The sequence below is a fragment of the Macrobrachium nipponense genome, chromosome 16 (assembly GCF_015104395.2).
Source record: "Macrobrachium nipponense isolate FS-2020 chromosome 16, ASM1510439v2, whole genome shotgun sequence".
NCBI lineage: Eukaryota > Metazoa > Arthropoda > Malacostraca > Decapoda > Palaemonidae > Macrobrachium > Macrobrachium nipponense.
The window spans coordinates 82,912,823-82,936,886 of NC_087209.1; positions in this window are offsets into that span (position 1 = coordinate 82,912,823).

Sequence of the window (24,064 nt, forward strand, 5' to 3'; positions counted from 1 at the left end):
TCCCAAACCCCCTTTTCCAAAATTATCTGCCTCGAAAGGTGCATTCCAAATAATATGCAACAAAATACGAACGCAAACACACAAGCTAACTTAAAGAAAACCCAACGTGACCTCTCGGTGACCTCTCCGTTTTGCGTATTCTAGAGCTAGTTTATGCCCGCCAATCTGTGGTCACAATTCCACCCCCTTGAAACTCTGAAATTGCCCCCCGCCCCCGTCCCCTCGCCTTTGGAGGGATTTCCCCACTGATTGAAAACCACTTTTTTAGATGGGCAATCGGCAGAGTGAGGGAAACAAGCAGTTTTTGACAAAGTCAGATTCACTCAACCGTGCTGCAATTGTCCTTTATCATGTCAGGTCGAAAAATTTGCAAAGGCCACAAACGGATAGATGGATATTTGAGAAAATTAAGGTTTTTTTTAATACGTCAATATCTGTAGCTATTAATGAAATAATCTGTCAGCATTAAATTCATAACACGTATCTCTTATTTAAGCGTTGTTCCGGTTAAAACAAACCGTGTTAGTGTTTTCTCTTACCAGACCTATTTCTAAATATTTCTCAATGTAATGGAAACTAACATAACACTGTTTACAATTTCAAATGAAGTTATTCAAGCCTGAGTAACTGTCCTTTGGAAAAAGTAGTAATTCACTTGGTATGAAGGCTACGTCGATTTAAAAGTCAAACTAACTAATAACCAGGTTAAGATACTTAACTAAGTATTTGGTTTCTGTCAAAAATTAAGAGAATTATCATCAAACCATTATATCGTTAATGTTAAAAAAAATTCTGGTGACTTAAGCATTCAAAAAACTTTCAAAATAAGTTAAAAATCATTACTAATACAAAACATTTTCGAATATCGGTTTTAAAACAGTATAATGAATTTACCATCTGTTATTCTCTTGTCGTAATTGCTTTCACCAAAGCAATGCAGCAGCAGCGATCAAGAGGAAAAAGTATGGAACAGTTTTAATAATAAATAACTGAAAATCTTCAAGATGCTGCAACTCCTGTCGAGCTGACATCGTCCTGTATGTTTACGGTATTTGAAACTCAGAAAAAAACGACTCGATCTATGCTTATGAATCTATAAACTCCAAAGTTCAAATCGTCATAATTGCATAAAGGCATCTAATTCTGATACTTTCATGGATCATGAAAGTAACATTAGTACGTTATAATTATTCAAAACCTGAAAAAAATTTTACGGTTAATGTGATAAATGATTTTTTTTACATTAGTTTCCAAGACCTCATTTAATCTTAAAACGTAAAATACAGCACCATACCTAATCAGTATCTAATAAAGTCATATACAATATATTTACCTCGATTCAGCTTCGGTGTATTCACCAAAATTGAGAGGAACACGTCTAACAAGCACTTTGATATATAGCAAGAGATTCGATGGATGGATGTTGCCACATCTAATTCTGATACATTGATGGATCATGAAAGTAACATTAGTACGTTATAATTATTCAAAACCTGAAAAAAATTTTACGGTTAATGTGATAAATGATTTTTTTTACATTAGTTTGCAAGACCTCATTTCATCTTAAAACGTAAAATACAGCACCATACCTAATCAGTATCTAATAAAGTCGTATACAATATATTTTCCTCGATTCAGCTTCGGTGTATTCACCAAAATTGAGAGGAACACGTCCAACAAGCACTTTGATATATAGTAAGAGATTCGATGGATGGATGTTGCCACATCTAATTCTGATACATTCATGGATCATGAAAGTAACATTAGTACGTTATAATTATTCAAAACCTGAAAACATTTTTACGGTTGATAAATGATTTTTGTTACATTAGTTTCCAAGACATCATTTCATCTTAAAACGTAAAATACAGCGCCATACCTAATCAGTATCTAATAAAATCTTATATAATATATTTACCTCGATTCAGCTTCGGTGTATTCACCAAAATTGAGAGGAACACGTCCAACAAGCACTTTGATATATAGTAAGAGATTCGATGGATGGATGTTGCCACATCTAATTCTGATACATTCACGGATCATGAAAGTAACATTAGTACGTTATAATTATTCAAAACCTGAAAACATTTTTACGGTTGATAAATGATTTTTGTTACATTAGTTTCCAAGACATCATTTCATCTTAAAACGTAAAATACAGCGCCATACCTAATCAGTATCTAATAAAATCTTATATAATATATTTACCTCGATTCAGCTTCGGTGTATTCACCAAAATTGAGAGGAACACGTCCAACAAGCACTTTGATATATAGTAAGAGATTCGATGGATGGATGTTGCCACATCTAATTCTGATACATTCACGGATCATGAAAGTAACATTAGTACGTTATAATTATTCAAAACCTGAAAACATTTTTACGGTTAATGTGATAAATTATTTTTTTTACATTAGTTTCCAAGACCACATTTCATCTTAAAACGTAAAATACAGCACCATACCTAATCAGTATCTAATAAAATCTTATACAATATATTTTCCTCGATTCAGCTTCGGTGTATTCACCAAAATTGAGAGGAACACGTCCAACAAGCACTTTGATATATAGTAAGAGATTCGATGGATGGATGGTGCCACATCTAATTCCATGGATCATGAAAGTAACATTAGTACGTTATAATTATTCAAAACCTGAAAACATTTTTACGGTTGATAAATGATTTTTTTTTTACATTAGTTTCCAAGACCACATTTCATCTTAAAACGTAAAATACAGCACCATACCTAATCAGTATCTAATAAAATCTTATACAATATATTTACCTCGATTCAGCTTCGGTGTATTCACCAAAATTGAGAGGAACACGTCCAACAAGCACTTTGATATATAGTAAGAGATTCGATGGATGGATGTTGCCACATCCTCCCATGAAGAGGTTTATTTAATCGATTTATTTCTGACTGCTAAAAAACTAGAAATGCTGCTGCAGGGGTCCAGAAGTGACTCTTTACAACAATTACGTTTTATGACCTGTGGTTTTTCGTTTAAAATTCTGTTTGGGTTCAAAGTTACAGAATATTCCCCTTTTAACTGCTACAAAATGAGTTATTCCTTACTAAATGCCGACTATACTAAGTCACAGAATATTCCCCTTTTAACTGCTATCAAAACGAGTTATTCCTTACTACATGCCGACTATACTAAGTCACAGAATATTCCACTTTTAACTGCTATCAAAACGAGTTATTCCTTACTAAATGCCGACTATACTAAGTCACAGAATATTCCCCTTTTAACTGCTATCAAAACGAGTTATTCCTTACTAAATGCCGACTATACTAAGTCACAGAATATTCCCCTTTTAACTGCTATCAAAACGAGTTATTCCTTACTAAGTACTAACAATATTAAGTCACAGAATATATCCCAGTTTTGCAGTCAAGTTACAAAATGCAAGGTAATATGGTCGCTACTTCAAATCAAACTTTTTCGGGAACACACACAAGCAAGACTATTTTGCTTATTTTCAGCGTTCTCAGTTAGCAACCCAACCCTGCATGCTTACTTAACGTAGATTGCTAGTTAATATTTCAGTAATGCTTTGCTTAAAATACGTAATATTTGTGTAAACCTCAACACAAAGTCCTAAGTGACACTTCATAGCATTTTTTCTTGGCAAATTCTTCGTACAACAGTATTAAACCCAATATATTCTTAACTAATTCACACGAAAAATGACGGAAATAAAAATTACATTCACCTTTAAATGTCACGAGTACATTAGGTAATAATAACAAGGCAATATGGCAGATATCCAGTTGTTTATAAGACTATTTTTTTTATTAATTGAACACTTGTGACGCCAAATACATAAGGATATACAGTATTAATACAAAATCCACTTGCTACCCTGAAATACGAAGCAAATGACACCAAATAAGTCGAATTTTACGAATTGTGCACCGGAACCAAGCACTTCCGGTCACATGTCCAACCACTGGGGAACTACGGTGGTGAGCTTTGTTGGCAGCTGGACTTATGTTGTTAATTAATATTTTTCTTATACAATATATGATAAAATACAATGAAAATGAAACTTATAAAAGACAATATATTTTCTCAAAGCAATGTTTCAGATTTTGACGAACCGAAATTGTCCTTGGAATGAGAGAGAGAGAGAGAGAGAGAGAGAGAGAGAGAGAGAGAGAGAGAGAGAGAGAGAGAGAGCTTTCCCCGAGGATTCTAACGACGAGAGAGAGAGAGAGAGAGCCCGCTTTACGCACGGACCCACCCGCCTCCGCGTATTTATTCACACAGCACGGGTGTAAGCCACCCGTTGCAACCCTATTGAAAGTTGAAACTATGTAAATATAAAAATAAATAATTATTTTTACACTTACCATACTTGTCTTTATCTGCTTCTGATAGGTTTTCGAAGTTTGGGTTGAGCTGGATGCACACCTCTCTCCAGCATTCTGTGGTGCGTGTTCTGGATTTATAATCTTCACGTGATTTGTCCCACACAGCTGGTCTTCCCTGAACAAGTGATATCAGCAGCTCTGTATCAATTTCTGCCTCCATACCAAATATAAAAGACATTCACGCACAAGTAATCCCCTTGAAGTAACACAGGCTACTGAACAAGTTTCCTACGGAAAAGTGCGTGGGTCGAGGGCGATGTGTGAAGACATGCATTGGCCACTACCCGGCGGCGGGCCCACGGGGCACCCACGCTGCATTTTCCCCAACGCACGGGCGATCGCCCGCGGCGGGTGACACCAGCGCTGTGTGAAAGACTATATTGAAAACATCACTAATTATAGTTTAAGCGGGTCCGCGCTTAAGCGCAGATGCCGCACCGTGTGAAAGGGCCTAAATTGATCCTAACCTAATCCTGGTCAGAATCGAGAGGGCCCTGGAGATTTTTTCTTTAAACATCAGGTGGGCGTGGCAGAGGCTTAGAGCTGTCAAACTTGCAAATAGCTGATTTAAGATTGATTGGAAAGCTTTCCCTTCGTTTCTGGTAAAAGATATGGAGATGTATGAATGTAAAAGGGGCGAGTATGTTTCAACATGCACCCTCACGCGCGTGCATACGTACGTGTGTAAATGTTCCGCACCTATCATCCATTGATCCAATCCCCGGAAAAATTGGGGCAAGAACATACAGTATGGCGTTTTTATTATTCAGAACATGAACTCTGTTCATACGGAACAAGCCCCATAGATCCTATCCCCGGAGAAATTGAAATTCAAGCTTCCAAAGAATATGTTCTTTTGTGCTTTTGATGGCCATATTTGATAAGCGTCTTAACATTACGACAAAAAGCTTGAATTAATCAATTAAAAACTGCCTGAACCCGAATTACGAGTCATGCCCTTCAATAATTTGAGGAATATAAGCCGGGTCTCTATAATCGCTATCGGCTGCCGCTCAGTGGGCAAGCAATACCCCTGACATCTAGGTTGTTCCCCTAATTCAAACAACATATTGCAGATTCGTGATGTTCATAAGGAGGTATTCGAGTAATTATGTGAATTATAGAATGACTGATGAATTAAGTTACGAATTCAAGAAGAAGTGGATTACCATCATCGCCAAAGGGAAAAACAGTAAGTAAACTCTAATTTTCGATTTTTTTAAAGACATCGAAGCCGACATTTCAGTCTTCCGTATTATCTCGAGTCCAGCTATGCGATTTCCCCCACTTGAATTTTCATTGGATCATAATCATTTAACCATACGTAACTGTGGATTTGTTTCTTCGTAATTTTATTTTAACAAGCACCTACTATCACACTTTTTAGTCTGAGAATTTAGAGCACAATAAATCGAGATAGTCTGATCCTTGCCACATTACCCGAGATCGAAAAGGACTGTTTGCCTGTCTGTGGTGGTCTATGTTGATGTAAAGGGTCCAGTTATCCACACCAGGTCACGTACTCTCTCTCTCCCTCCCTCCCTCACTTCCTCCCCAAGCCCAACAGCCCTCCTCCACTTTCAGCACCTTGCTACACTTACGAAAAATGTTCTGCTATGGACCCCAAAACCATAAATACGTTCAAAAGTCTCAGAATTTTCTAAGAAATTTAGAAAGTAAATTTTTGAAAAAAAAATATGCAAGTAAATTTTTGGGAATGACACAGTGGCCGTCCAGCTCCGAAGGGTTTCTAGTCTACAAAATATTTTTGAAAACTGCAAAATTCTAGATTCCGTGACGACAACAATCCATCGAAGGACACTTCCACACTAGCCAATGGTTAACCAAGCATATTAAAGCCTACAGCAGCAACAATATTGTCTAATAATGTTAGATAGACTAACCTGAAATGACTTCTTCTTTACCAAAGCCGTCTTCTTTATCTCGTGAACATTTGTTTCCAAAAACGTCCACTTCCAAAGACGTCCACTACACCCCGTGTTTGGCGCTACACTGAGTCCTCTGGCCAATCAGAGGACTACACCATAAACAATGTTTTTAACGCCTACTTTCATTGGCTGAAATCGTTGGGTTTTGGCAAAAAGACTTTATAGACTACTTCCCATTGGGTGGTGAGACGAAAACCCATTTTCAGAAATTTCTTTAAAGATTATTTATACATCTAGTATTAAGTAAAAATAAGTTATTAACAGGAAAATAAATGGATATAGACACGGTGAATAAAATAATTGGAATATTCTACAAAATTCAATATAATAATGATTAAAGTATGCAAATATTCAGCTTTTTAATCGTAAAATGAAGATCACGTCTGAAAAACATTATTTATTTCAGAAGATCCAGCAAACCACTCGGTGTGGAAGGCATATATTTCTCTGCCATTGCAATGCAGTAGTCAGCCAGGGCCTGTTGGGGATAATCTGATAGGGGCTTGGGGCAGTATGGCTAGGACTTAACTCCTGAGGCTTTCTAAGTTATATTATGATCTATATAAAATTAACACAAAAACTCATTGATGTATAACTGTAGAACAGCTAGAGTAACGAACATGTGTCATTTTCTAGCAGCAGGTTTAATACATTTTTATTTAATAATAATAATAAAATAATAATAATAATAATAATAATAATAATTAATTAATAATAATATCATAACTATAATAATAATAATAATAATAATAATACTTTATTAAAGTAATGGCTACTTCAGCAGCATTACACTTGTAGAGATTCTTCTCTATTTTCCGAATAGCGGCTTTTTCCGTGCTACTTAGACAGGCTAGTAGAGCGCCTATGGAGGTCATGATCAAATACAGAGTCAAAATTGGTGTATATATTTGAATTTTACAGATAAACTATGATACCATAGTTATCAAAGTCTTACGATAACGATATATATATATATATATATATATATAATATATATATATATATATATATATATATATATATATATGTCTCTCTTCCCTCCTCTCTCTTCTCTCTCTATCTCTCTCTCTCTCTCTCTCTCTCTCTCGCTCTCTCTCTCTCTCTTCTCTCTCTCTCTCTTCTATCTCTCTTTCTTGAAGCAAGCGAGCTTTCGTCTGGAGCTGCCAGACATCCTCGGGCTGGGAAGCTGAGGATGTCTGGCAGCTCCAGACGAAAGCTCGCTTGCTTCAAGAAAGAGAGAGAGAGAGAGAGAGACATATATATATATATATATATATATATATATATATATGATATATATATATATATACATATATATATATATATAGATATAAATATATAATATATATATCGTTAATTGAACTCTTTGATTAACTATGGTTATCAATAGTTTATCTGTAAAATTCAAATATACACCAATTTTGACTGTATTTGATCATGACCTCCATAGGCGCTCTACTAGCCTGTCTAAGTAGCACGGAAAAAGCCGCTATTCGGAAAATAGAGAAGAATCTCTACAAGTGTAATGCTGCTGAAGTAGCCATTACTTTTAATAAAGTATGCTTGAGAGAGGGTCTGCTTCCTAAGTACAACAATAATAATAATAATAATAATAATAATAATAATAATAATAATAATAATAATAATAATAATAATAATAATAATAATAATAATAAGAGAGTTTCTGAACTACAAACCTACCTTTCCTGGATCCCCAATAAATAGAAGATATGGTTGATGACAAAAACAGAATTCTAAACAAAACCTTTACGTTTTATGTTACAATTTCAGGAGAAATTGACGGCTATGGAACGTAATCAGAAATTACGAGATTTTTATAGTTATCCAAATAGCTCAAAATATATTTTTCTATAAAAAATTATTTCTGCCTGGATAGAAAACGTAAAAAATAGTTAAATGGTAAACTATGGTAATCTCGTATGCCTTGCTCGTAAATGTCAAAAATTAAATAAAATCACTATAAAAATAAAGATATTTATATTATTATATGACGAAAGGCATTGTTAGTAATACAAAGAAGAATTGTGCTTCAAATTAATACTAAATAAAGGGTTGGCGACCAAAACTGTACTGTATATTCTGATAGATGGGGTCTAACTATTGATGTGTAGAGCTGCAGCACCGTTTCCTTATTTCTGTATTTGAACTGCTTCTTTATGTATCCCACTAGTTTCTGTGCCTTCTTTTCAGCTTTTATGTACTGCTTTGTAGATTTTAAGTCCTTGGTAATGCTGACTCCAAGGTGGTCCTCTTGTTCTACACTACTTATGTCATTTGAGAGAAGAAGAAAAACGCATCTTCACAGGATCCCGTGTTTACATTCGCTCTGTACTTTAGCCTTTATTTTTTGGTGCGCTAATGTACTCAAGCACTGATAACAATGCATCGTGAAGTGATGTGAGTACACAGACTCGTGTGGAAACTTTTATAAGTACAGGAATAGCGCCAAATAGAGACTAAAATAGACGGGGTATTTGGAAACGTTTGTTTATACCCCGCGTTTGCCTTGGGGAAGGTCAGTTTTTTATGATAAAGTTTACCCGTTCTCTTTGTCGTTTTATGAGATACAGTACTAAAACAACATGGATTCATTTCCAAGCTTTTTAAGGAGAAAGGACTCCATTGGTTTACAATTCCTGGGAGGTTATATGTCCATCGAAAATGTATGTATTGTGTTATTCAGAGAATTGAAACTTGATATTGCTGACATCTGGGGTGTACAGAATGTGAGCAGGAATAAAGTAGTAGTTAAGTTCAGCTCAGAGAACAAATTCTTGGAAATAGCAAGACAATTGGAGGATAAGCAGATTAAGATAAGTGAGGTAGATAGTGTGAAAGTTGTGAATATAAGTACCTCGTATACATATGTATCGATAAGGAATGCACCCTTTGAATTGTCTGATGAATTGATCATAAACATTATGAGCAGGTATGGAAAAGTGGATTCAATAAGAAGCAACAGATTCAGTATGGACCCCTGAAAGGCCTGATGAATGGGATACGGACAATAAAGATGAAGATTAGAGACAATATCCCTTCATCGATAAGTGTGTGTGGTTTTAACTTAAGTATATTATATAATGGGCAGAAAAGAACCTGTTAAAGATGCGGACAAGAAGGCCATCTAGTGAAAGATTGTAACATCGATATTATGGAAGGAACTAGTATGTGGAATGAAAAAGACTTTCCTGACATAAGCAGGCAAAGAAATGATAATAAATCAGAGAAGGATAATGGTGATAACAGAGAACAAACAAGAGAAGGAAATAACATTGAGGGACGAGGTAAATGATAGTCAAAGAGGAATTGATATTAATTTAGATGAAACCGATGTATACACAAAAAGTGCGGCTGACAAAGGTCCAAGAGGAAATACTCAGGGAAACCAAGAAGGAAAAAAAAATAAATAAGGAAGAAGGATTAGAGGAGGGGAATGAAGATTATCGAATGAGTGAAGACAGTGGCGACGAGATATGTGCTCCTTTGCAGATATCTCCTGATGAAATTGTGCAAGTAGAAACAGGAGGAGAAGAAGTGCACGATGAAGAAATTATAAAAGGAAGAAAGGTGGAATACGAAGACAACATGCAAATCGTAACCGAAGAAATTGTCAACAGTGAAGAAGACGAGCAGATGTCAACGGAAAAAGAAGTTCATAAATAAGAAAAGGGTGAAGGTGAAAATGGTATGGATGTTGAGTCTATGAAGAATATTAAAATTCCTGAGGAAACCTTAATAGGGAGTTGAAAGAAAGGCAACAATACAACTAAAGAAAAGGGTAATAGAATAGGAACGGAGATAAAAAAAAAAATACCAGTACGACAAAAATGGCTAGCTACTGTTAACGACAGTTCAGGTGTAAAAATTACCATTAAAAAGGACAATGGACAGAAAAACTTAAAAGTATCGAATAATAGCGAAGGAGAATGTTTTGTTTTTTCTGAGTTGTCAAACCCCTTAAATGAAAGCCAGGATATGTTTGTTGATAATGTAGTAGATCATGGTCTACTTAGTGATCAGAATTCTGGTAAACACAAACATTAGGATGATGATAATAGTAATGGTAAAAAAAAATGTTCTAAACTGGCTGAAATAGGTAAATAATTAGTATGTATTTATTTTAATATATACTTAAAAATGGCTTTAGTCACTGCTTCATTAAATATTTGTGGTTTAAATGAGCTTAATAAGCAGTTGAAAGTAAAGATGTTAGTTGATCAATATAAAATTGATGTATTACACCTTATTAGGTTAACGTAAAATTATTATTTCTTATGTTGGCTTAAATCAGCCTTGTTTACATTTAAGTTAACTTTTGGCAGGATATGTTTACTCTTACGTTACCGTGAAGTTAAGTGGCTTAGTCAGTGTTTTTGCGCCTCCTCCTCCTCCTCCTTTGTGTATTAGTGAACTGCCGTTTTAACGATTGTTTTATTCTTTTGCTTTGAGTGTTTATAAACACTGGGAAGGTGATGAGTGGACATGGTGGACCGGTCAACAGCAGTTCGGGTCTTGATAAGCTTTCACCAGTACTGTTTCCCATCGCAGCATTTATTTTGATTTGGAGGACGACTTTGGATACTTACCTTTTGGACCACGCACTTGGATATTTCCCTCACGGATTCTGGAAGACGCAACTATAAGTCTGTTGTTCGTGTCATTGGATCACGGCTGTTATATGCAGGTGTTGTTGTCACCTGCGACCTTAACGCTGCTGTTGAGGGTTTAGCAGACGCTCTGTTTCTGCCCCTTGTTCCCGTCGGAGGATTTTTACGGGACCTGTACTGCAACTTGGGAGGTTGTAACATACCTTCAAGAACATAATATTAGAGATGTGAATAGGATAAAATATTTAGAGAACTACTTTGAGGTTGTAATGAATATGCCTACTAGCTTTAAAGTTGGTACGTGTTTTCTGTTTCATAAAAAGTCAAATATTTCAGTTATTAACAGTGAAAAGGATAACATTGGAAGCATATTATTTACAAGGATACGGTATAATGATATAAACCTCTCCTTATTGAATGTATATGCACCATCAGGCTCAAGTAAAAAGAGAGAGAGGGAGAACTTGTTCTCTGTGCATATTTTGTATTATTTAAGGAACAACATATCAAATTTGATTTTTTGCGGGTGACTTCAATTGCGTACTTTCGGGTAGAGATGTTATTACAGGTAATGAGAGGTATGTATCAAAAGGTCTTAAATCTTTAGTGCAGCATTTGGGATTGAAAGACTCTTGGGCTTCATTGAACAATATTCCCGAATATACGTACATTCTAGGTAATTATGCTTCAAGAATTGACCGTGTGTATGTGACTGACTTGTATAGTAATATTAAGAATTGTAAAAATATTCCATTATCTTTAACAGGCCATAATATGATATTAACTGAATTTCTACTTAATAATCGTTGTAAAATAGGTAGAGGAATATGGAAGTTAAATGTTTCATTATTGGAGAGGGACGACTTCATGGAGAAATTTGAAAGATTATGGCACTTTTTAAAAAAGGAAAGAGTTAAATACTCCAACATTATGGAATGGTGGGATACATTTGTGAAACCCAAAATTAAGAGAGTTTTTCATAAGACTGTCTAAACAAGCTATACAAGAGAAGTATGGCACTCTAAAATTTTTGCAAAATTATCTTGAATACTTATCAAGTAAAGCCTCTGTAGGTTACAATAAATTTGAAGAGATGAAGGCTATAAAAGATAGAATGAAGTCAATAAAAGATGAAATATGTGAAGGTATAAAGATTAGGTTAAGGACAGAAGAGAGAACAAAAGGAGAGAGATTATCTGCAAATTTATTAGGTAAAGAGAAACCCAGAGGGAAGCGATATAGTATTAGACAACTGAGGTTAGAAAGCGGTGTGACGCTCGACAACACAGAGGCGATAGTCTGTCATGTAAAGGATCACTATGAAAAACTGTTCACAAAGATAAATACTGATGAACAGCTACAAGATAGTTAACTTAATTGTATAGGGAGGACAATAACTGATGAGGACAATGAAATGTTATGTAGTAAGGTATCTGTCGATGAGGTATTAAATACGTTAAAAATGATGAATAAAGGCGGGACTCCCGGTGAAGATGGTCTTCCTTTGGAATTCTATTAAAAGACATGGAATGTAATTAAGTCAGAGTTCATTGAAATGATTAAGTTTGCGATAGATTTAGACCTTGAGTTAGGAAAAAGCCCAAAAAAGGGTATCTTGAAATTAGTAGCTATAAGTGGTGATTAATTGTGTTTAAAAAACTGGAGACCTATTTCTTTACTGAATACGGATTACAAATGCATTGCAAAAATTTTGGCTAAATGATAAAAAGTATTTTTTCATAAAGTTATATCACGAGAACAGTTTTGTTCGGGTAAGGGAAGATCAATTGTGAAATGTAATACTCTAATTAGGGATGTAACTTATTATGCAAATGAAAATAATTTGGATTGTGCTCTAGTTAACCTGGATTCGAGTAAGGCGTTTGATAAATTTAATTTGTTTCATATTTAAAACACACTCACGGATGTTGTTTTAGTGAGTTGTTTATCATGAAAATTAGAAAGTTATATACTGGATGCTTAAGTACAGTTTGTGTAAATGGGATTGTTAGCGGCTTTTTTCCTGTTGAGAGATCCATAAGGCAAGGATGTTCTATGTCAATGATAGCATATATATTGTTTCTAGAATCTTTATACAGAACAATTAAACAAAGCTATGAAATTGTGCCAGTGAACCTCCTAATGGGTTCCAGTGCTCTGTTGTAGGTTTTGCTGATGACAGCTCAGTTTCTGTTAGTAAAGAAAGAAGTATTAAAGTAGTTTTTAGTATTATAAAGCAATTTGAGCTAGCTACTGGTGCAGAACTAAATACAGATAAGACTTGTGTCATGGGTTTAGGTAATTGGAAGGACAAAAATGTATGGCCACTTGATTGGATACAACAGAAAAATAAGTGTATGGTATTAGGCATATTGATAACCAATGATTACAACGAAATGGTAGATGAAAACTGGGATGCTTTAATCAATAAAGTTAAGGTAAAAATAAATATGCTTTCGACTCGATACTTGTCGTTATATCAAAAGGCTATTCTTGTAAATTCTCTTATTTTAAGTAAAGTCTGGTATATGTGTCGTGTATTTCCATTAAGGAAAGAGAAAGCAAAAATAATAGAACAATCTGTTTTCCGGTATTTATGGTGTGGAACTTACCAACCAGTTAAAAGGGATTCCTTGTATTTGCCAAAAACAGAAGGTGGTATTGGGGTTATTAATGTGTTTTATATGTCTTAAGTTGCTTCTCCTTTTTATAATATCATTATTGGTAATGTAAGGAAATTATTAAGAATGCCTAATTTTCCATACGTCAAAAGTAAGAATATTTATCAGAATTTGATGCTAACCCATAAGCCCATTGTAATTGAGAGATACCCGTTGCATAACTGGGGTAATATATGGAGTAACCTTGTATGCAAATTCGTTGACCCCTATCAAAGAAGAAGTATGTATAGATTTTTATATGAATCTTTGGCTACTAAGGAAAGACTGAAGATTTTTAATATTGCTGATAATAATTTTTGCAATAAATATATGGAAAATGAAAATCATCTGCATAATGTCTATTTTTGCAAATATGTTAAAAATATTTGGAAGTGGTTCCAGAATTTCATTGAAGAAGTATGTGATATAAAAGTTCAGTATCCAATAAAAGTATTGATGTTGGATTTCGATTATAAAGAAAAGAAGAAGAAGAAAAGTAAATTAAGTATACTTATTATTGAGTATGTAAATTGTTTGTGGTACAGCAGAGAGGAGGTGTTACTAAGTCAAATAATTTCAATATTAAAATGTAAAATAAAGTACACAAAATGGGTATTATCAAATGCATATAAACTTGAAAAACATTTCACAAGTAAGTATGTGAATAATATTTGAATTCATATAATCAATGTACTTAATATGTAATATTATTGAGATAATTATGAAAATTTTGTAAATATTTAATTGATACTTGTAATAAAATTTTAATAAAAAAAAAGATTCAATGACTTTTTTCTGTCTTATTCAGTAATCGAATGACTTTAATAACAACAACAACAACAACAACAACTGTCTTCGTGGATGTACTGTAACGAAACGACTGGATTCGAAATGACCCTGAAGTAAAAGAATTGCCTGTAACAAAAAATTGACAATAATCACATGTAATAGTAAAAGGAAATGTTTGATGCAAATAACTATAGATGGGCATCTATGTGTATTAGCCAACTATACTTTACAATCAATTCCAACACCTATATGCTTTGCTTAAACTATAATATCGCCAAAATTAGTTAGCTAGACTCATTCCCTTAATATAAACGAGTTCTGTAACACCTTGTATCTTGAATGGTACTGGAAGCTATGAATGAATTGAAAAAAGTCGCCAGAGTCCATCTGTATCTGCAATGAATGTCTCTTCAACACCTGTAGGTCCCCAATTATGGCTTTCATTGTCTGAAGTCAACTTAACACTCAGGCCCCTATTCGAAATGGTACTGTTCCTTCCAGCAGAAAATGAATCACTAAATTAATTCGCCAGTTATTTGCCATCGTACCGCCCTCGGTGGTATGGTGACGGAGAAGGACGCCCATAGCTAACCCAAGGTTAAGCTCGCACAACACACACAACCCTACAGTGCCAGACTGTAACTGTAATCAAGTCCTTATCAATCTTCCGTGATCCGTCAACGAAGCCAAGATGAGCAGATAACAGCATTCAATAATTGAACGATTGATGGCTACTAAAACTGGCGACACACATCATTCTATAAGGAACTTGAGAAATGCATAGGTCTAAGATTTTCACTATTAGGAATTTGTACTATACACTTTGAAGTCTTTTGCATTATATAGTGGACAGAGTTTCTGAAGGTTTAACGTCTTCCATAATCGAGCCGAAACATGACTGGAATGTCTGGCTAACTATGCATGAACGATTACCGGAAGCTATGTTATCCTACGTCCTTCAAATTAACTCAAAAAGTCTATTGAATTCCAGATTTTGAAAAGAACTTATTATAAACTGTCTGCATATGTTAAAATCACAGCTGATTTCTATTAAGAAATGCAGTAGTACTGCTAAGGAAACCATTTTTGATTGATACAAGTAATAAAAACGCACAACAAATTCATTTCCTTATAAGAGCGTCTTACCTATATAACAATATACTACTACAAGGAAACGATAAATATTAATTTGCATATATGTCATCAACTTGAGCAATAGCCACTCCTTTTTACCTGTCCACGGCACATCTCTGCAACATTATTCTTGATAAATGCTTTACTGAAACAACAACAAACGCAAAATATACCACAAATACACCACCTGAAACTATACATAAAAGATTCAATGGCGCCAAACATAATAAAATTCGTCCCAAATAAATAACATGCCATTTGCCACAGGAGGAACTTCAGATCACAGCAAAGATCCAAGAAGGACGAGGTACACTTAATTCATTTAACCACCGATTGCCAAAGCTTAAAAAATGCAACGGTTTCATGACTGACTTCAACAAATACCTCTCATCACCTGGTCAGCCTCAATTGTACTTTAGTTCAAAATACTTATGTTTAAGTCAAGGAATACTCCCTGTAAGGAATTGTTATTAATACGACAAAATTCTTACCAATTATTAAAAGTACCAAGTCAAAGACCAGGCTGCAGTTTTGAAAGTAAAATCACAAGACTGCAACGCAATTAACATTGCAAAGTAATGAACTCGGCACTTTTTACCAAGCTTGCTCTTAACCGCACTTTAACAGAAGTACTTTTATTCTCCTACTTTTTAAGGCAGCACCCAACCCTGCAGGACTACCTGTATTGCAAGTTAATGTCGTGTATTGCAAGTTGATGTCGTGTATTGCAAGTTGATGTCGTGTATTGCAGGTCATCATGTATTGCAAGTTAAAGTCGTGTATTGCAAGTTAAGGTCAAGTTAAGGTCGTGTATTGCAAGCAAATGCCTAATAAATAAATTTACTTAACCTAATCTAAGAGTGACCTTCGTAAGTCTATCACACCAGAATGCCCGAGATATCCAGCAGTTGTTTACATGACTGTTAAACCTTTATAATCTCACTACTGGAACACTTGGCACCAACTCTGCCAATACGAAATGAAATACAACACAAACCAAATACCTTTGGTGCCCAAAGTCACGTGGGATGTAAATGACAGACACCAAAATTATTAGATTTTTTTTCAAAACCTTCAAGGTTTGGTGGCAGCCATTAACACTGACAAGTTCAGCTCGTCTCGAGCGAGACAGATGAATAAAAATAATAACCAGTCAAGATCAAATAGACGTGACTATGGAGGTGAATTTTGTCGGAAACTAGACTTAGGTTAATTAGCGCCTGATTTGTCTTTATACGTTATTTAATATCAAATTTTTCTTTACATAACGACCAGTAAAATGAGGCTGAAATATACACTAGATCATTCATATTCAAAATTTGACAAACCGAGAAGTTTTATTTGAATTGTTCCCGGCGTTTTTACTGAGTGAGAGAGAGAGCGAGAGAGAGAGAGGAGAGAGAGAGAGAGAGAGTCAACTCAATAAATCCTAACCTTTAAAGTCGAAGAAATCCCGGGATTATTTTCTTCGAAATCCCGAGCTACTGAAACACAACAGGTGGGCGTGGCAGAGGCTTCGAGCTGTCAAACTCGCAAACGGACAATGAAGGACTCATTATAAAGCCTTCTCTTCATTTCTGATAAAAGACACTGACGCACTAATGCCAAATAGCTTGTGTTTAACGTGTGCTTGCGTGCTTCTGTATACAGTTCCCACACTTACTGAGTACTACGTAGCATCTATATATGGATCCTACCCACAGAGAAACTGGGGCAAAAATTGATGCTACGTATATACACGCGTCAAGATGTACTTTTGGTAACCAGCCAATGGACCCATGATCATGGTTGCTCCCCTATTTAAGGGGAAATGTTGAAAATTCGTGATGATTATTCAACAGGTAGTTAGTCTAGTCACCTCACAGACAGACAGATAAATTAAGCTACGAATTGGTGATACTGGTTCAGCGAGTACTATGCCGTTGATTACCGGTATTGGCCAAATGGGGCAGCTGCAAAAATACCCAGATTTTCTTGGATTTTTAGAAACAAATAATGACATTTGAGGGTAGTTTCATCTCAAGCCTTGCTATCAGATTTCCACCCCTTGAATATTGTTTTTATTCTTAGATAATTCTTTTAAACTGTACCCTATCATTCTTTTCATTTTAGGGATTCATAGCACCGCGATTCGCTACACTTGGCTCTTTTCCACATTACCCAAGACAGAAAACGTCTGTCTGACATCGTCTGTGTCGGTTCAAAGAGCCCAGATATACACAACAGGCCTCTTTCCACATTTAGCACCTTTGTAAAATTAAGGCAAAAGCTTTGCTATGGACCCCGAACCACAAATACGTCCGAGGTCCTCAGAAACAACAGAAATTGGCCACAAGTCAGTTTCTCAAAAAGTATACTACAACGGCCTCCCATCTTCTACAGCCCTGACTCCCTGCAGAACCCTTTGCAAAGTTCCCAAATTCTCAATTCCGTGACCACAATACCCCTTTCCATCACAGTCATAAGATTGCTGATGGTCATTCTAACCTACAAATTCATCAAAAATAGGACCCAAGAAACTCCATATTCTTACCAGTTCTTATCTTTTGTTTAGGAAGCCATCTACTGTCAGGGAAGGAATTGCTTTGGCCAATCAGAGGACTCCACTATACACGACGTTTCTATTGCCCTCTCATTGGCTCAAAGCTTCGGTTTTTGGCATAGCGTCTTTCTAAACGAAGTCCCATTGGCTGGTGGAATGAGACCACCCAATTTTCACGAAGTATTTCTATGGGGACGTTCTCCTTTTATGTCTAACATATATGCATAAATAGTTTATGAACATGTAAGCACATACATAGAAAATGAAATGTCAGTTAATAAATAGATTATTGCTAAAAAGGAAGATAGAGCAACAAGGAAAGAGATAAAAAGCTATTTGGAAAATTTCAAATAGTTTATGAACGTGTAAGCACATGCATGAAAAATAAAAATGTCAGTTAAAAAATAGATTAATGTTAAAAAGGAAGATAGAACAACAAGGACAGAGATAAAAAACTAATTAGAAAATCCCAAACCAGCCGCATGCCAAATATACAAAATGTCCATAAATGCGTATTTAAATTTAGTTGGGCTTTTATATGTCTTTATATGTCATTGCTCATGTACATATATGTATACACATACGTATACCATCCAGCTTCTTAGAGTATGAGGCCATCATGGGATTATAACCAGAAAACAAAAAAGTATTTGAAAGGAGACTCGAGTGTCTGGCCGAATTTTACATCGGATTTGGTTGTTGTAATAAAAAATCGTCTCTAGTGTTTCCTTGTAGGGAAAGTGAGTTCTTGAAAACTATGGAGGAATTCTACAGGACTTCCAATTACTGAAAGGTATCACCTTCATTGGCGATGGGAGACAAAGGATATCTCTTTTGTCTACTGTCAGTAGACATTTAGTATGAATCCACACTCACATACACACAAACATATGTTACAACAAACATAATATGTTACACCCTCGGAGAGGACGCGACATGTATAACTTACCAATTCGAGGTACCCTGGGAACAATGACACTAGCAGCAGGCACTGGGTGACCTCCTCTCTCTCTCTCTCTCTCTCTCTCTCTCTCTCTGACGTAACTCACAAACCAAAACTGCCTAGGTGCTTATATTAGATCCATAATTTTAAAAAATATATAGATTTTATTCTAAAAAAAACATAATTATTAACTTTGTTCTCAAGGAACAAAATGATTAACTGAATAAGTCAAAATCTGAAACTTTAGTTTCTAAACACAACCCAAAGAAAACTCCAAACAATGCACCATTATAAAAGGGTATTATAATTCAAAACAGGAAACCCAAATAACCCTGGCTAACGGGCAAACCCCATCCACCCCTCTCTCAACAATAACTAGACATCGATCATAACATAGGCTTTTCTATCATTTTCATAGGACAGCAATCCTACATTTTGCTATTATCTCCATAGTGCAGCAAAATCAAACTATGCACTTATAAGTTAATGAATTACATTCACAACTGTGTTCATATTATATTCTCAGTACTCATTTCACATACATACAGTCAAACAATTAGCCAAATTGATAGCATAAGAGATTTCATCATATATTACTGATACGACAGTTCATTTAAAAGGCACAGAATCCAAAATATTCAATAAACATTTAAATATTTGTGCACGCAAACCTCTACATTGACAGAGGCAAAGGCTTGGAACCAATGAAAACTCAACCTGCTCTAGGGGTTCTCCAGACCATACTCGAGAGCCCCAAGCTACAGGATATAAGAAGGACTCGCCAGTGGATTTCCCTATGGGTTGCTCTTGAGCAAGAGCCCGTGCTGGCAAAAAGCCAGCTTAATCTTAAATGACAAACATGCAACATGGCTCCAGGAAGTCAAGGAAGAAGAAACAGGGAGAATAAAACAAAGATTCACTGACATCACGACAGACACAGTCAGACACCAACTAAAGAAAATGCCCAACTGGAAAGCCCCAGGTTCCGATGAAGTCCATGGATACTGGCTCAAAAACTCCAAGGCCCTACACCCACTAATAGCAGAACAACTCCAGCATTGTATCACAAATCACCATGCACCCAAATGGATAACTACCGGAAGAACATCCTTAGTACAAAAAGACAAGAGTAAGGGAAATATAGCCATTAACTACAGGCCTATCACCTGCCTACCAATAATGTGGAAGTTACTGACAGGTATCATCAGTGAAGGGCTATACAACTACCTAGAGGAGACAAACACCATCCCCCACCAACAGAAAGGCTGCAGAAGGAAGCGTAGGGGCACAAAAGACCAGGACCTGATAGACAAAATGGTAATAAAGAACAGTAGGAGAAGGAAAACTATGACTATGAGAAAGCCTTCGACATGATACCACACACATGGCTAATAGAATGCCTGAAAACATATGGGGCAGAGGAAAACACCATCAGCTTCCTCAAAAATACAATGCGCAACTGGAATACAATACTTACAAGCTCTGGAATAAGACTAGCAGAGGTTAATATCAAGAGGGGGGATCTTCTAGGGCGACTCACTGTCTGTCCCCACTACTCTTCGTAGTAGCCATGATTCTCATGACAAAAGTACTGCAGAAGATGGATGCTGGGCACCAACTCAAGAAAAGAGGCAACAGAATTAACCATCTGATGTTCATGGACGACATCAAGCTGTATGGTAAGAGCATTAAGGAAATAGATACCCTAATCCAGACTGTAAGGATTGTATCTGGGGACACCAGGATGGAGTTTATAATAGACAAATGTGCCTTAGTCAACATACAAAAGGGTAAATTACAAGGACTGAAGGGATAAAGCTACCAGATGGGAACAACATCAAATACATAGATGGGACTGGATACAAATACCTGGGAATAATGGAAGGAGGGGATATAAAACACCAAGAGATGAAGGACACGATCAGGAAAGCCATAAACACATGATAAAAGCCATAAACACATGGTCGGTGCCAGTAATCAGATACAGTGCAGGAATAGTGGAATGGACAAAGGCAGAACTTTGCAGCATAGATCAGAAAACCAGGAAATATATGACAATACACAAAGCACTACACCCAAGAGCAAATATAGACAGACTATACGTAACACGAAAGGAAAGAGGAAGAGGACTACTAAGTATAGAGGACTGCGTCAACATCGAGAATAGAGCACTGGGGCAATATCTGAAAACCAGTGAAGACGAGTGGCTAAAGAATGCATGGGAAGAAGGACTGATAAAAGTAGACGAAGACCCAGAAATATACAGAGACATGAGAATGACAAAGAAAACAGAGGAATGGCACAACAAACCAATGCACGGACAATGCATGAGACAGACTAAAGAACTAGCCAGCGATGACATGTGGCAATGGCTACTGAGGGGAGAGCTCAAGAAGGAAACTGAAGGAATGATAACAGCGGCACAAGATCGGGCCCTAAGAACCAGATATGTTCAAAGAACGATAGATGGAAATAACATCTCTCCCATATGTAGGAAGTGAAATACGAAAAATGAAACCATAAACCGCATAGCAAGCGAATGCCCGGCACTTGCACAGAACCAGTACAAAAAGAGGCATGATTCAGTAGCAAAAGCCCTCCACTGGAGCCTGTGCAAGAAACATCAGATACCTTGCAGTAATAAGTGGTACGAGCACCAGTCTGAAGGAGTGATAGAAAACAATCAGGCAAAGATCCTCTGGGACTATGGTATCAGAACAGATAGGGTGATACGTGCAAATAGACCAGGCGTGACGTTGATTGATAAAATCAAGAAGAAAGTATCACTCATTGATGTCGCAATACCATGGGACACCAGAGTTGAAGAGAAAGAAAGGGAAAAAATTGGTGAGTATCAAGACCTGAAAATATAAATAAGAAGGATATGGGATATGCCAGTGGAAATTGTACCCATAATCATAGGAATCTAGAAAAACTAGAGGCTGAAGTAGCTCCAGGACTCATGCAGAAGTGTGTGATCCTAGAAACAGGGCACATATTAAGAAAAGTGATGGACTCCTAAGGAGGCAGGGTGCAACCCGGAACCCCACACTATAAATACCACCCAGTCGAATTGGAGTACTGTGATAAACCTAAAAAAAAAAAAATAAAATAAAATAAAATAAAAAAATACAAAATGAATAAGAAATACAAATAATAATAATAATAATAATAATAATAATAATAATAATAATAATAATAATAATAATAATAATAATAATGCCAAGCAGTAAAGAGAGAGACCATCTTGAAATGACCTAAGGAAACTTAAATAATTAACCTGTAACAAGCTGATGATGGGAAGGTTATAAATAAGACACATAGACAAGAATATATAAACTAATTGCTATAGGAACAGCTATTGTATTTAAAAAACAACAACAACAACAACAACAACAACAACAACAACAACAATAATAATAATAATAATAATAATAATAATAATAATAATAATAATAATAATAATAATAATAATAATAATAAAATAACTAATAATAGATTTTATTAAAAATAATGGCAGAATTCACAGAATTGATTTTATACAATATTCTTTCAATTCTCCTTATGAGTTGTCTTTCTGTCACGCTGGTATTATAAAGCAGCTGTCCAATATTCATCGTGCTGTAGGGCGTCATCGGAATTTCGGGCTGGTGTTATCAAAGGCAAACTGGTTATCAGGGACAGGCTGGGGTCGTCAACAGGTATACAAGGTGTTGACGACCCCAGCTGTCCCTGATAACCAGTTTGCCTTTGATAACAGAAAGAATATTGTATAAAATCAATTCTGTGAATTCAGCCATCATTTTTAATAAAACTTGTTTGAAAGGTCTGTTTCCAGCATACAGGTTTTATTGAAAATAATGGCTACTTCAGCCACATTTATTTTGTATAAAAGTTTCTCAATACAAAATAAACGCAGCTGAAATAGCCATCATTAAAAAGAAAACAGTATTAATGAAGGTCTTCTTCCAGCATAATAATAATAATAATATAATAATAATAATAATAATAATAATAATAATAATAATAATAATAATGCCAAGCAGAGTGGGTTAGGTCGTCAATGGACTGGTTAAGCAACATTGGGGCTGGTCAGTCGTTGGATGGGTGACCGCTCTCCTCGGCGTTGATTCCTTGGGAAAGGATCTTTACCATTATTTCCTCAGTCTACTCAGCTGTAAATGAGTATCTACCCCTGATGGGGTAGGGTCCAGCTATGGGTTAAATAGCAAAACTCAGCAATGATGTTAAGAAATGAAGGAATAAACGACAACGACGTAAATGGAACCTCTGGCAACAGAGGAGCTTCTTCCGGCAGCCAGGTATTCAACCCAATTGAAGGGGAAGACGGTCAGGTACTTGGAGGTCGTCAGCCAGCAACTGACCACCACAACGACAGTAACCAACAGCCTGAGATTGGAGCTTCAGAAGCAAACCAAAGGAAGAAATGGACAAGAGAAGAAAATAAGGAAATATGGAGATGCTACATCAGAAGGAACCCGACGAAGAGAGGATATAGAAGAAGGTTGGTCAAATTCTGGAATAAGAGGAATAACACCCCCCAAACAGAGCAGAGGCTGGTAGAACAAGTAAGGAACATAAAGAAAAAGAACTGGCTCTTCCCAACAGAAAGAGAAGAACTGGAAAGGGAAACGTCACACGACAACGAATTACACCAAGACGAACTGAGAGACGATGCCACAGAAGACGACAGGGATGATGAGGTATCAAACAACGACACACGAAGAAACACCGACGGAGTAACAGAGAGGATAGAATGGGTAGAAAAGATTAGACAAAGGATGGAGCCAGATACAGAAAGAACAAAGGTCCCCTCCATGGAAGTCTACAACACCGGAGTTGAAGAGAAAGAAAGGGAAAAAATAGATAAGTATCAAGATCTGAAAATAGAAATAAGAAGGATATGGGATATGCCAGTGGAAATTGTACCCATAATCATAGGAGCACTAGGCACGATCCCAAGATCCTTGAAAAGGAATCTAGAAAAACTAGAGGCTGAAGTAGCTCCAGGAC